At 39.6% G+C, this 14,813-nt stretch overlaps 1 long non-coding RNA gene across 1 annotated transcript; it reads left to right on the forward strand.

Moving 5' to 3' along the window:
* Nucleotides 425–2,269, forward strand: LOC110392907. The gene is made up of 4 exons (XR_002434692.1): nt 425–459; nt 553–640; nt 719–766; nt 1,798–2,269. It is a non-coding gene; the product is annotated as an uncharacterized LOC110392907 (long non-coding RNA).

Here is a 14,813-nt window from a genome sequence, read left to right on the forward strand (position 1 = left end):
TCCTCCACATTGTAGGGAAGGTGGGTTTCAATAGTTTCACGTTGTCCTACAATACCATCTCTGAGCAAGAAAGGTCCAGCTTTTGAAAAGGTTGCTCTGCTCAGAATAGTAAGACCTGAAACTGGAATAGGCTTTCTGATACGGCCAATCTACATCCAGCTGACTGCCTTGAAAAGGTCAGGCCTTTGCAAGTCTTCTACACAAAGTGAAGGCAAAGCCTGTGAAAGCAAAGGCTTCTACAAGTGTAGAAGAAATGCTAAGTCATGGCTTAAACCAGTGATTGAGCACCTGATAGGAAGGCAGGGCCAACCCAGGGGAGCTCAGGTACAAGCAATGCACCTGAATGACAGGAAGGGGTGGAGCCAGAATCCATTCCTTCCCAGACCTCATTTAAGGATTGGCAGTGGAGGTGAGGGTATCTCTTGCTGGAGGTCCCTGCCTACCTGAGGCCTTCCAAATGTAAGCTCCTCTTCTTCATTTCTCTGGCTGCTGTATTTGGGCTTGTTCTCATTTGCTGTAGCTGAAGACTTTGCTATCCCACTATTATTGCAGTACTTTCCGTTCCATTATAACAACCATGGGCAAAATTATATTTACTGGGCTAAGCTGTGAAGAAGAATAAATCTTCTGGGTTTATGAGGTGGGTACAATCATTAGTACTGCTGGTTTTATATGGCATTGATTGATTCTTCCATTTACTAAAATATTTTTATAACAGGCCCACCCGTATCTTGCTGCTGTCTTACAGAGCTTTCAAAATGAGACGGTGAGCTTGAATATAAAGATATGTTGAAAAGCACCTGAATCAGCAGTATGACCCTGAGATTTTTCAGAGACATGCATCAACATGCAGTCATTAACATTAGTTTCTGAATCTGTATGTGTACCAAACCCTTCCTGATAGTTCACAATAATCATCTGCAATATTACAGTTAGTTGTATATTCTTTGCTGAAGTGAGTTAGACTGCTGAATCAAAGTTTCCACATCGTAAAATTTGTGTATTGTGATGTGGTAGTAAATGCTGAGTTGGTTACGAAGTTATTGTTTATTTAATGGAGAGTTCATGGAAGTGGAATGTGATACCCCATTGAATCACACCATGTCTTTTTCAAATACTGCTAATATAATGGATTAAAATTAGCTGTCATTTTTTCACAGACAATGCTTTGTTCAGCTTGGGTATTCCTATTTGTGTTTAAGATAAATTATTGTTAATTTTCTTTTCTGTTAACACACAAAAGTGATTTTTAATTCTCTTTATTATTGTGCTGTTCAGTAACTAACGGTCTTTCTAAGACACTGGGACATATTGTGACCTACATATTAGTAGGATATTGTGCATTTCATATCATCTGAAACAAATAGTTATAGGTGAGTGGATTTTGGGGGGAGTTTTGGTTTTTACTGAAGGCACAGGACTCTCTTCTTCTATACTTATAACTAATAATTTGTTGCATCAGGAGCTGGTGCAGAAGAAAGAAATGGCAAACCATTGCATGTGACATGGTTCCATTTATCAGTTGGACAAACTGATTTCCAGTCTCTTTCCAATAGCAGGGGGCCTCTTTTGCAAAACTCGCTTTCATTTATGCTTCTGTCTTTGGAACCAATTAACTCCTCAGGTACTAAGTCAGCCTGAACTAAAAGTTTTGAGCATGAGAAGGCATGCTTAGAAGTTCCTGTGTGCTTTTTAGGTGTGCATTTCCGCATATGTTTCCAAGGATCTTTTCCATGTGTTAGGAAAACAATTTATTTTCTCTCTCCAGGCCAACCTTTTCATTTCTTCCCCTCACAGGAAAAAACAGTGAGTGGAGAGGCTGTTTCTGCATGGCCCTCCCCATGGCTTGGTACCACGGTGGGGTACAAGGAAGGAGCAGGACCCAAACACTTGGGCATTGTCAGGGCCCTCATTTCACAAAGAGGAGGTTTTCTGAGAGCTGGTTAAATTCCATCTATTTAAGTATTTCCAGAAACATTTGCAGCTGTATTTTTAATTTATTGAGTACTATTTAGTCCTGCTGTGAACTTGGTCCAGTGGGCACTCAGTGCTGACTAAATGACTTGCTATTAGGTATTTTCCTCAGCTGAGTCATTAGGAAAACTAAATTATAATGTGCATCTGTACAGCCGTTTAATTGTCAAGTTTTAAAATCATTTGAGATCATTAAAAATGCAGTCTGAAATTTGATGTGAATGCTATTTGCTGTCTAGATCTCCCATCCCATTTTTCTAATTAGACATTCCATTATTACTGAAATAAAATGCAATAGGAGAGGATCTTTTGTGTGTCTTGATTTCATTGTCTTCAGGATTTTTTTCTTTGACGTGGTAGTTTAGCCAACAGTAACTTCCAAAAAAGAAAAATACTAGAATGAAGAGTATGTTGTAAACATACATATAGGTAAATAACCCTAAGGTAAGTGCTTCTAGCTACTTGGCTTCAAGTTTCCATCCATCTGTAAAATAGAAAAAAAAAAATCTTAAAGTTTTAAGGAGTTCCCAGAGATGCTTTAAAAGTTTCAACACACACATAAACTACACACAACTATATACATATGTGTGTATATGTAAAAGCCCACTACTCTTAGAACTTGCTGATTAATTTCAAATGAATAATTTATTTGGTATTTTCTCTTTTGCCTTTTGAATTGATCAGGAATACAATAAAGAAATACATATCTGTTGTTCGGAAATGTCAAAGCAATAGTTTGTGTGAATATATTTTGCCCTGAAATAAGTCTTTGCCAACAGTCAACAGATCTTTGAGAATGGAGAGAAAGTACAAACGGAACAGATGGTTAAAGGTGTCTATGATATACCAAAGTGTTTTTTTAACCAGTAGACTTCTGGCAAAACACCATCTAAAACAGCAAACAGACAAAATGAATCAGTGGATTTTTTAACTGTTTGTTTTCCTTCCTTTAAAATAAGAGCAGGTTGTCCTTGATTTTTTTTTTTTTTTTTTTCTTACTGTAATTAGAACAGCTTTTCAGGGAGAAAAACACAACACCACAAGAGATTATTTTAAGTCTCTCTTTATAAATGATTGCTGCATTTCAAAAAAAGCTTTACTTCAACTTCTGGGTTTCTTACTAGGTTGCTATATTGCTACAATAGTTATGGTATGGAGGATTTTTCTTAATGTTCAAAATGCTTGTTTTGGTGAAATAGCTGCTGCTGACTAAATCAAATCTCTCAGGAGGAACTGACCCATAATGATTTTCCTGTATCCCAAGTTTCTGAGTCCAGTTAGGTAATTTATGTGTCACAAGACTGCAGTGTTTCTTTTCTCCAAAAGGGGATGATGGTGGTGTTCTTTAATGGAAAAAAGATAACTTGGTCTTATTTCCCAGCTTGTCAATGTGTACAATTCAAAAGTCACTTTTTTTATCCTCAGATATTTGGTTTATTTCTTTGCTCATTTATTTCAGGTCTTCCAAGCTGCACATGTATACAGTAGAATGTTTTTTTTTAACAAAAGAGGGCTGTTTTTTCTCCCTCAGCCTCCCTTAACCTTTTTAGCAGCAGTGCACTTGACCAGAGCTTGCCTGTTAGGATTAAATCTACAAGATAATCACACGCATACAGGTGCTCAGACAAAAGAAGCATAGACAATAAAAAGATTGCTGTGATAAAAATACTCCACTGAAGCCATCAAGTTCACAACTTTCCACACTGTCATAGTTTCCTAAGTAACTCTGAGAAATTATGGTTGTTTTATCGAGTCAATATCCTTATAATATCCTTGACTCTTGCATAGTATCATAGAGACAAGGATGCTCTACTGAGTTTTTACATGTTGCCTATGTAACTCTATGTTAGAGTAGCTTATTTAAACTAACACTTTTCATTTTCTACTTAAATCTTAGTCCAAATCTTTCTGGTAGCTACTGTTACCAGATTCCAGCTGGAGCCTCCGTTCTTGTGCAATTAAATGTAATAAACTACTGAAACTTCCAGTGATCTATCTTTCTCATATGTCTGAATTAAAGTGTGGGAATACTGTTATTTTGCCCTTGGGATTCAATATCTCTTTTCCTATATTTTCAATCTCTGTTGGTTGTTTATTTTTGACAGCAGCAGAGGAGATGTGCATTTTGAGGTCGTGCATATATGGCACAACATAGATACTCACATTAGCTGTGAATGAGGCACAATTTGTCTGGATCCTTAAATTTACATGGGCCATGTGCAGAAATAATATTTATGACTAGGACTGTGATGCTTTGTTGTTTAGATTTCAAACACCAAATTTTGAAAGCTATGTGGAATCTGTCTTTAAAAGCAAACCAGGAAAGGATTCTGGAGGAGTACTTGTTTCTTCTGTGTCAGTCTGCAATTCAACCCTAGCTGAAGTATGTTACTTGACACAGTAACCTTGAGTCACTTACAAGATTTTATTGACAGCTGCAACCCTTTGCCAAATCTCTCTTTATTTTTACACAACTTCTGGCTGTCCTTGTTAGGACATGTTAGCATCAAGCTGAGAAATACTGATTGGGGAAGACAAGCCATGTATAGTACACAGGCTTGCTGTTGCAGTCTTATTTAAATGAAGGCATAATGTCTTTTGGCTCTTTGGAGCAGATATAATTTGAGATGTGTTCTCCTTCTCCCTTCCTCTCCTCCTCTCTTCTTTGATAAGCAGTAATTTGTTCAACCGAAGGCAACAGTGAAAATGAAATCTCTACCAAGGTTAAAAGGAAAGTAAGTTAGTGTAGTTAGGCTTGGACTGGAGGCAAGACAGCAGAGGGGAACAGACTTGTGCTGGATGCGTGCAGTGATAGAAGCAGGGTCAGCTCAGAAGTATGTGAATTGTTCTTAAAAGGAAGCAAACAAATCTGCTTTCTGAGGGAGGGCCCATGCCTGAAGGTCTGGAAAGTAGCACCTGGAATGCTCTCTACATGAAACTGCCTGCAACTTTTCTCCCTACAGGTTTTAGCTGGGACATGGTGATTGCTCTCTATTTTAGCGTATCTTCAAAAAGCTCAGCTACTGTAGTGCTTGAGTATATGAACACATACCCATATATATGTCTGGCTGCTCAGTATCCCTAATCCTAGGACAGCAATGTGTTAGGGCTGGGAAAAAAAGCATCTGTGAGTTGTGACAACTTTGGCTAATGAGAATCTAGGTCTTATTGTTCAATTAGTTATTGTTATTTAGAATTACTAAGAGCAGTCCAGTTCCTGTGCTGTCACATCATGGTATTACATTTTGCTGCTACATAACCAAAATTATACTGTTAATGATGGATGTGCATGCTCCTGTCTCCATAATATAACATTTCAAGGTGAATGACCAATAGTGAAAACCTTTAGAAATTTCTGTACTTGAAGCTTTCTTTATGGGTATTTTGTACTCTGAAAATTGAAAGAAAGCGTACCTTGTCATACAAGCTGTCTTAGATGAAACCTACCTTTTCAGCATAATGACTGCTGTTTTTTCCAATGTCACAGCTCAGTATTCATGAACAGATCATTAGCTTCTGCACTGCAGGAGTACTATCTCCAGAAAATCTGTATAAGGACAATTTCTTATATAATTTCTTGTATTCTTTTCAATGGGGAACTAAAATAAACAAAAAACCAAAATCGTTTCTGCTACATTTATCAGGGAGGAGGTGTGAAGCTAGTGATGCTAAACTAAATAGGCAGAAAAAGTTGAGAAGGATCATCTCATGATAATCTTGTCATAATCCTGGACTGTAAATAGGAGCTGTAGGAGCGCTGGTTCCTTCCCCTTTGTTGCTCCATGGATTCTTCATTGAGGGCTATAGGAACGCTGGCGGAAGTGACCATATGTAATCACAGCGGTGGAGATGGAGCAGTTATTGTAGTGCAGTGAAAATGTCAATGATTATTCAGAATCCAGTGTTAGTTTGAGGGTATTTTGTGAAAGGAATCTGACAAAATAGTATTAGGAAAAAAGCAAGAGTATTCATGTGGCGGGTAAAAGCGGTAGGGGGATGTGTGCTGATTGACATGGTGAACAAAAGGAAGGGCGTCAATCACAGGTGCATGCTTGCTGATGTAATGCCTCGTGCTAGGTGGGTTAAGGGGGGGGATGGGTGCATGAGTGCGTGACTCGGGTGTGATTGGGCATGCGCAGCGGATGTACGGGTATAAAAGACCGTGTGAAAGTTCCAGTAAACGAGAGTTGACTCCACAGCATCTGTGATTGTGTTTCTCTCCCCGGGATGGGATCCCCGTTCTTTAGGGTCTATTAATTGTCGCGCCGTGACATATTCACATAAAAAGTATGAGGAAGAGGTTGTAGTGGGAAAGACCTAGAATTTTTATTACGAAGATACTGTAATGTTTATAAAGCTTAGTAGAATAACAGAGCAATTCAAATTTGTAAATGTCATCAAACTACTGCCTGTACATGCAGCTTTTCCCTCCTGTCCTGTGAAAACTTTTATGATGGTAAACTTTCTTAGGCTGTAAACCTCAAAAAGATAATTTTGTGGTTCACTGTGTTTTGTGAAGGGATAATTCCTTTCAGTCATGTTATCTCTTTCCTTTTATAAATACACCTTCCAAAGTGATTTATTGTCATGTCTTTGGCTGATATTAGTAATAAGTTGCATGCTACATATCAAGGCATCAGCTCCCTGCTGCTGCTGATAGAATTCTGCAGTGTGGGGGCCTTCCAGCAGTTTATGGGTCTGTACTGTTCTGCTGTATAAGATTTCTAAGCAGAGAAGCAGAACAACATATCTCATATTCTGATGTGACTCTTCAACTTTTTTTTAAATATGATGCTAGGAGGATATAGCTTGCCATTGAAATACAGGGCATCTGTAAGCGGGCATTATCTACAAAATAGCAAAGAGCCTGTTCACATGCTTTCCTGGTAGCTGTGTTTTCTACTTATTTCTTATTCTTTGACATACATTTGGAAAAAAGATGCTGATTTCCTTATGTCTGAAGCTTAAGTGCTTACTCAAGCAGGTCAGAAATCAAAGATAAATACCAGACAAGTTTGTTTCACTTTCTTTTTCATTAACGAAAGACAAAATAAAACTAAATACAGTAAAAAGAAGCCAATGCAAAATGTACAAATTCCAGGAAACTTTCCCGTGGTCTCTAACAACAACAGAAACAACAAATTAGAGATGATGTAACTACCTCTCAAAAATATTCTGAGGAATTGATTCAGAAAAGCATTTCTATTTCTGTAGCTCTGCTCTTGAAAAAACAGAAATTTAATGTTAATTGAGCTATTTTAACATTTGCTAGATAAATTAAATGGAGGGACAGGAAAACTGCACTAACCTAATGGCACAGAGGATGGTAATCACCTTCTGAGTTCCAATGACTTCTCAGTGCTGAACTTCACAGTAATTTAAATGTGCCTTTTCAGGAGCACTTAAACTGTAGATGCTTTTACTGCAGAATGCTTTCACAGATAATATGGACAGTTGCAGAAGACTGTGCCTCGGGGATCATTGCTTTGGTACTGCTACTGTCTGCTTGAGTTCTGGTAGAGTTTAGGTGAGCTGCGAATGTGTTTGCTACTCAAGCAAATTATTAGTGAAGTGTCAAATATAAAAGCATCTGTACATTCTTGAAAATACATAAAGGCTTCCTTCTTTGCTGACAAAATGTTTTTAAGTCTAAAGGTTAAGGTGTAAATTACAGACCAAGAATTTTATCTGACATTACTCATTAGCATGAACAAACGAAAGTAAATTTGAAGTTTTCCTGGCAGGATTCAGCTTTGCTTTTCAACAAAAAAATGATGTGTCTCAGTTTCCAAGATTCTTGCCTTCCTTCCTTTGCCTACAGTGGTAGTTTCAATCTAATTGTTGCTTCTTGTATTCAGTATTTAGAGTCCAAGTCTTGGAGAAACATTTTGATGCCACAGTTAAAATAATAATAATAATAATAACCTTTGGTTGTTGCTCTTCAGATCGTATCTATAAATCTCAGTTGTGTGAATTTCTGCTCGTGTAAATCAAAAAAAAATTGTTCTAATTTTTCAAATGGCATCTTCAGACTCATCTTTTTCTAAGATGAAAATGAAAGAGGAAATAAAATCTTTGCTCCTGCAGATCGCATGCTGCTCAGCAGTCTTAGCAAAGTAGGTATAGGAGATTTTGCAGAACAAAGAGCCACTCCCCATATGAAGTGCCTAGAGACCCTTCCAGACTTCCACCTTTCTAACTTCAGAACTAGCTACTGTGTGTTCCTTGAACTCACATGTGACAGTATCTTTGAAAATCAGGAAGGATCTCTCAGATGACTGGATTCCAATTCATTACATTATTATTGCCAGTGACAGCTAGCTTGTATTTACTGAAGCAAGTCCTTGTGGCCTTGAATTCTATTTGGGGGATTATCATCATGTTGGAAACTGCTCAAGCACTATTCAGAAAGGCACCTAAGATATGACTTTAAAAATACTCTTGTGCCCTATTCTGTGTTGGAGTGTTTCTATGCTATCTACTAAAGAGGTAATTAATAGAATGTCATATATAAACACATTGGAAACCAAAACTTAGATTTAGCAACATGAAGCATACATTTTGATCCGATCTCCTGAAGGAGTTGAGCATTTATAATAGCAAATGTAGCAGGAGAAAGTATGGATGCTCAGGAAGATGTTGATCAGTGCTCACCCCCACATCAGGACTCTGAAATAAAGGCGTTTCAACTGAGCAAGAATTTCAAGGCTTTGATGGTCAAGTCTACGATAAATACTGAGAGAACTGGATTTTTGTCTTCCCCGTATACCACTTTAATTAAAAATCTTATTTTTGTGTAGTGCTGCAATTCTTCATATTTTCAGTAACTTTGAGCTGACTTTCATCTCTGCCCAAGTAAGTTCAGCATGGTAATAATGTTTTATAGTCCTTCTAAGTTTTCATTTTCACCTATTTTATGAACACCTTCATAACAATGTAAAGGGCTCTTCTTCGATGCCAAAATGCTAATCAAATGCCTATTCTATTACTAATAAAAAAATTTAAGATTTTGTTCCCCTTTAACTGAAGATTGTGTGTATATATGACACATTTCTTCATGAGTCTATCAGGAAAAAAAGATAAAAGAATTCACAAATCCTTCTAGTAGCTTGTTAATTTAATATTCCAAAGAATATGAAATCCATCCAGCAAAGCACAAACCATGTAAGTTTAAGCATGTACTTATGTTCCTTTCTATTCAGCACAGTACTAAAATCATGAATTTAAAATTAAATATACAGTTAAGAGTTTAAATAAGTGCTTAATCACTATTCCCATTAGGAGTACTATTTTGACAGGCGGGCTCTAATGATTAAACTCCTTGCTGAATTAGAGTTTTAAGCATCTGACTAATTTAAGCACTAAATCCTATTGAAGCCAGTGGGACTTATCCTGATTGAGTCTCTTACTGAACTACGCTGAAAGTGAGAAATGGGCAGTGCTGTGCAGCATTAAAGTCTGGCAAGCAGGCACCAAAGTCGGTTCAGACGAAGTATGAATTACAGCTCCCCAGCTAGTCATGTCTGTAAGCACAAATTTCAAATAGTGCCAATCTCTTCATTTAGCAGATGAATCATACTAGGGAAACGCTGCAGAATAACTCTGCTGAAGCAGGTAGCTCGGTGTAATCTAAAAAAGCAAAAATAAAAGTTTATTCCATTCATTCAGTGCCTCTGCTTTATGTTATCTTCACAAAAGATCTGAATTTCGTCAGTGTTTTGTTTTGTGTCGGGCTTACCTGGCAAAGTTTTGGGGCTGTAGGGGGGGCTTCTGTGAGTAGAGCCACTCCAGCAGGGACCCGCCGCTGCCGGAGCTGAGCCGTGAGCGATGTCGGGGGCGCTCTGGGGGAGCGGAGTTACGGAAGGGAAACTGCCCTGCAACCGCAGTTGGGAGAGAGGGGCGCGAGATGTGGGAGGAACAGCCCTGCGGGCACCGAGGTCAGCGCGGCACGAGGGCAAGAGTCGCTTCGGGCGCACGGCAGCAGCTCCCTGCAGCCCACGAGCACCTCGCGAAGCAGAGCTCCCCGGAAAGGCCCGTGGTGCGGCGGGAGGGCTGAGGGAGCTGCCGCCCGGGGGGACCGTGTGGAACAGCGCCTGAAGGGTAGGCCCCGCGGTAGCGAGCCGCGCTGGGGCGGTGCTGGGAGAGCTGCGGCCTGCGGGAAGGCCGCGCCGGAGCAGTTAGGGATGGACTGACAGAAATCCAAAAGTACAAGTATAGAGTCATAGAATATCCTGAGTTGGAAAGGACCCATAAGAATCATCAGGTACAATTCCTGGCTCCACACAGGACCACCCAAAAATGATACCATAAGGTGTATTTGCTTTTACCCACAATGAGGTTTTTGCATGGCACGTTGCGTACCAGCACATTTTGGAAATGCATGTTTAGTTTTTTTCCCTGTCATATAGTAATTGAAAGCACCCTACTCCACTGGGGATGTGGGGGTAAATCTTTTACAGCTTTTAGGAAGTTAAAGCCAAGGTTGTCACATTGCCTGGTTTTTGATCTTTTTGGAGTTGAATCTCCTTTTTATTTAGTAAAGATAAATATGCTTCAGCTGAAAACTGTCTGGAGTCCAACTACCATCTGGAACAACACTTTCTGTAGATGTTTTGTTGTCTATTTAGAGTTTCCAGGGAACTTAAGATGTAATTACAACATACATGTTTTTGGCAACTACTGCTCCTTTTTCTGTTCTTTTCTCAAAGTGACATTGACTGCTGCATTGTGGTGGCTTGTGTGTGTGTGTGTTTTTTTTTAATAACTTTTTTGAGAGTGGATGTAATGATATTTGTATTTGGAAAGTATTTGTGCATACTGTTCGGTGACCAGTCCCACTTAGATGATCTGGGTTAAGAGTTTCAACACTTTTGTACCTCCTCTAGCATCTTCCTACCAATCCACCAAAGGAAATGATGTCTGTTGGTCATGGAGGTTATTTTAATGTAGGTCTTTCTAATGATTTGCTCAGTAATTCAGCCCCAGAAAGACCTGTGTTGTTAAGAGCTTTCTGTTTAACGATACAGAAAAACTGGTGGTCTTTTTTGAACTACGTGTTTATTTTTTGCTGCTATAACCTGGAATATATGGATATTCTTAAAAACCTTGAGTATCTCAAGAGAAGGAAACTTCCCAGCCTCTCTGGGCAACCTGTTCCAGCAAGTTTTAGGCCATTGCTCCTTGTCCTATCATTACACACCACCAAGAAGAGCCTGGCCTCATCCCTTTGCCTCCCACCTCCCTTTAGATATTTATAAACATTAATCAAATCCAACCCCTAAGTCTTCTTTTCCCCAGACTGCACAGACACAGGTTTCTCAGCCTTTCCTCCTTCAGTCAGCCCTTAAATGAGGCCTAAGAAGTGTGGAGCCAGGCTCCACCCTTTCCAGTCACACAGGTAAATCACCTTCACCTGTGCTCCCAGGGCTGACTGGGTCTTCCCTCCAGGTGCTCAATCAGTGGTTCAGGCCATGACTCAGCGGTTTCCATACAACTGCATACTGAGAGGCTCAAGGCTAACCAAATTTAGGAAGAAAAGCAAACAACAAAAAGCCAACCTTTCTCACGTCAGATGTAAACATTTAAATTCAGTAGTTGGCTGTCATTTTGCCTTTCTTTGAAAACTGGAACTCAGACCTGCTAGTATGCTTGCTTCCCACCTTGTAATCTGTCCTGTGGCACAAGTAAAAGAAAGCCTCCTGCTGCTGACTGTTACAGGGTTGGAGTTTTGGTGTCTCCTGCTGTCCTTACTTTTGTCATGTCCCATGTCATCAGATGCCATTTCTAAGTCATGGGTGTGCAGCCAAGCTGCCACAGGCCTCTGCTCTCGGAGATCAGTGGAGCTCAGTGGCTCTGGCAGACGCCTCCGGTTTGAACTTTTATCCTTTGCATGGAGCAAGTGCTCACCTCAACCAAAGCTGGGGGAACCAGCCTCCAGCTACCAGGAGTGATGCATTAGGTTGGCCAGTGGCCCAAAAGCTTGCCCATTATTCCCAGCAGCTTAACTTCCTGACCCACAGTAGTAGTGCCTGCATAAAAATGCTAAGGATTGTTTTGCAGTAAACTTTTTTTGCGAATCTCCATTTGTTTATGAATTATGTCTGACTGAACAAAAATGTTATTCCAGTTTGTTGTTTTCCAGAATAACATAACAGCCATTCCATGAGTTGGTGTTCCCTGGGTGGAATGATGTGTACTGCACATTTATTTAAAATATTTAATAGAATTTTTAATATTTTAAATACTGTATGAAATACTGTATGCTTGTTTGAAAATAGCTTTTTATTTAGATTTTTCTGGCTTCTCAGTATTGTCTGAGCAGTATATTCATTTTTCTGATTATCATGCTTTTGAAGTATCCAGTTTCTCAGCTGTTATTAGCTCCTGCAAGGGATCTTGGTGAGACATAGTTTTTGTCATGGTCGTAAACAACTGCCTGTCCTTGGAGGGTTTGTACATTCTTTCATTTCATGTTTCATTATTACATTTGTTTGTACTGAGAAACAGTGGTGGTTGTACTGCATGCCATTATTCAGCGGTCATTCTGAAGTTTATTCCCACCAGAACACACTCAGAAGAAAGCCTTTTCTTTCTTGATGTGGCATATCTCTTAGGAGGTAATCACTTATTTCTTGCACAGTGTACATTTTTCAAGCTTGATTGGAGTGATAATGGCTGGTGACATTGGATACACACTTCAGCTAGAGGGAGCCTTGTACTGAATAAGGCTAGAAGACGTTAGAAGGACTAGATGTATGGTCTAGTGTGCAAGTATAGTGTACTTTTAAGTAAAGCTATTTTTTCCCTCTTCAAAACAGCAAGTTATTCTGGAGATGTGTTGGTTGCTTTGTCTAGGACCCTTTTTTCAAGTAAAAAGGGAGGTGTTCATAACAAGCTGAGGTTTGAAGTGGCATTATTTTTCCCACTGATGCTGTGGGGATGTTGAGGATTAGTGCTGAGGTAATTAATGCTGCAAGGTTTCCTGCCCTTTTGGAAAGGAGCAAGTAGTGCCGGTGTGTTAGGCGCTGGGTGCATAGAGTGTAGCACTCTGTCCGTAATGACTCTGTTTCCTTGTGGCCCTGGAACGTGTCCAGAGAAGGGCAGTGAAGCTGATGAGGGCCTTATGGAGGAGCGCAGGACTTATGAGGAGCGGCTGAGGGAGCTGGGATTGTTCAGTCTGGACAAGAGGAGGCTCAGGGGTGACCTTATCGCTCTCTGTAACTACCTGAAGGGAGGTTGTAGTGAGCTGGGGGTCGGCCTCTTCTCTCTTGTAACTTGTGATAGGATGAGAGGGAATGGCCTCAAGTTCCACCAGGGGAGATTTAGGCTGGACATTAGGAAATACTGTTTTTCTGAAAGAGTGGTCGGGCACTGGAATGAGCTGCCCAGGGAGGTGGTGGAGTCACCGAACCTGGAGGTGTTCAGGGAACATTTAGACGTTGTACTGAGGGACGTGATTTAGTGAGAACTATTGCTGACAGGTGGACAGTTGGACTGGTTGATCTTCTAGGTCTTTTCCAACCTTGGTGGTTCTGTGATTCTATGATTTTTCTTTTTAAGTAAATTTTAGTCTGTTCGGAGGTGGTACTGGCTGGTCTTTGCTCATGCAGAAGTCACTAAGATTTGGGAAATCATGAGGAATGTGGTTGAAAAACATTGTGCCATGGACAATGAAGAATATGTTGTCTCTGCTGTCCTCTTTGGTCTGTATGATGTTGAATGTAGAAGGGAAGTAGAACATGGTTGAGCAGCTGCCCTGGAGGAGGAGGACAGGTTGTAAATGGCAGCTCATGGAATTACTTAGGTGAAGGAAGACTGCGATTGCATGCTTTGCCATGCTCATGAGCTGAGCATACAGGCAAATAATGTTGTTTCACAAATGACTGGTGTTTGAAAATTATGACCATTGATGTAGTTTCCAGAAAAAAAAAATGTTGCCTCTAGTGTTGTTTCAGCCATCTCCTCCATGGCTTCTCAGGTCATATTCTATGTTGCACCAGAAAAAAAAAATGAATAATATAAAGTATTTGGGAAACTGAATTATTTAGGATTTTTTTTTTTTTTTTGTACAAATGGATAGTTACTGTGTTTTCAGATACTGAACTTATATGAAGAATTGCATGTGAGCTTGGAGAATTTGACATCTGAATGGATGTGTAATGTTGAGGACAGAAGGATAAAATTCATTCATTTATCTCAATCAGATTTTAACAAATTCCCTTTAGTCAGCTATTTTTTTGCCTTACTTCCATATGCTGAGAGAGAGGGCTACTGTGTGACTAGGCTTTGACCAAGTACATGAAACTTGAGTTCAGTTTGACCTCTCTTGTTGTTATTATCTGATTCAGTTTTGGAGTCCCAACGTTAAGAAATGCTTAGAATTTTTTATTTTTAAATAATCTGCAAGTAAACATTGGAGTGAAACCAAAATTTCAGATCTAACTGGTGGCAGGGCAATTTCCAATTGGTTCCTGCTTAAGAATGAAAGCCAGCTTGCTGATGTGAGTGCATGTGTCTTGACCAAGCAGTTGGTGTACGTAGAGCTGTGCCAGCAGTCTCCTGAGTGTGCAGGGGCTTGCAGCTGAGTTGAAAATACTGTGAAGGACTCAGGGAAGCTGTAGTTGATATGAATCCATAGCAACACTCTTGATCAATTTAACATCATACAGATATCTTGCTTTATTGGCATTTACTAGTGCAGAGATAGTCAGTTCTATTTTGTAGATAAAGATTTAAATATTTCTTACCCTTTGTCAACTTACATGATCACTCTAGAAAACTGGTGACTGAAAGTCTAGAAGCATTTCCTTGAAATATCAATTTTCATGCAAAAACATTAA

This window comes from Numida meleagris, chromosome 1 (assembly GCF_002078875.1).
Source record: "Numida meleagris isolate 19003 breed g44 Domestic line chromosome 1, NumMel1.0, whole genome shotgun sequence".
NCBI classification, from domain to species: Eukaryota; Metazoa; Chordata; class Aves; order Galliformes; family Numididae; genus Numida; species Numida meleagris.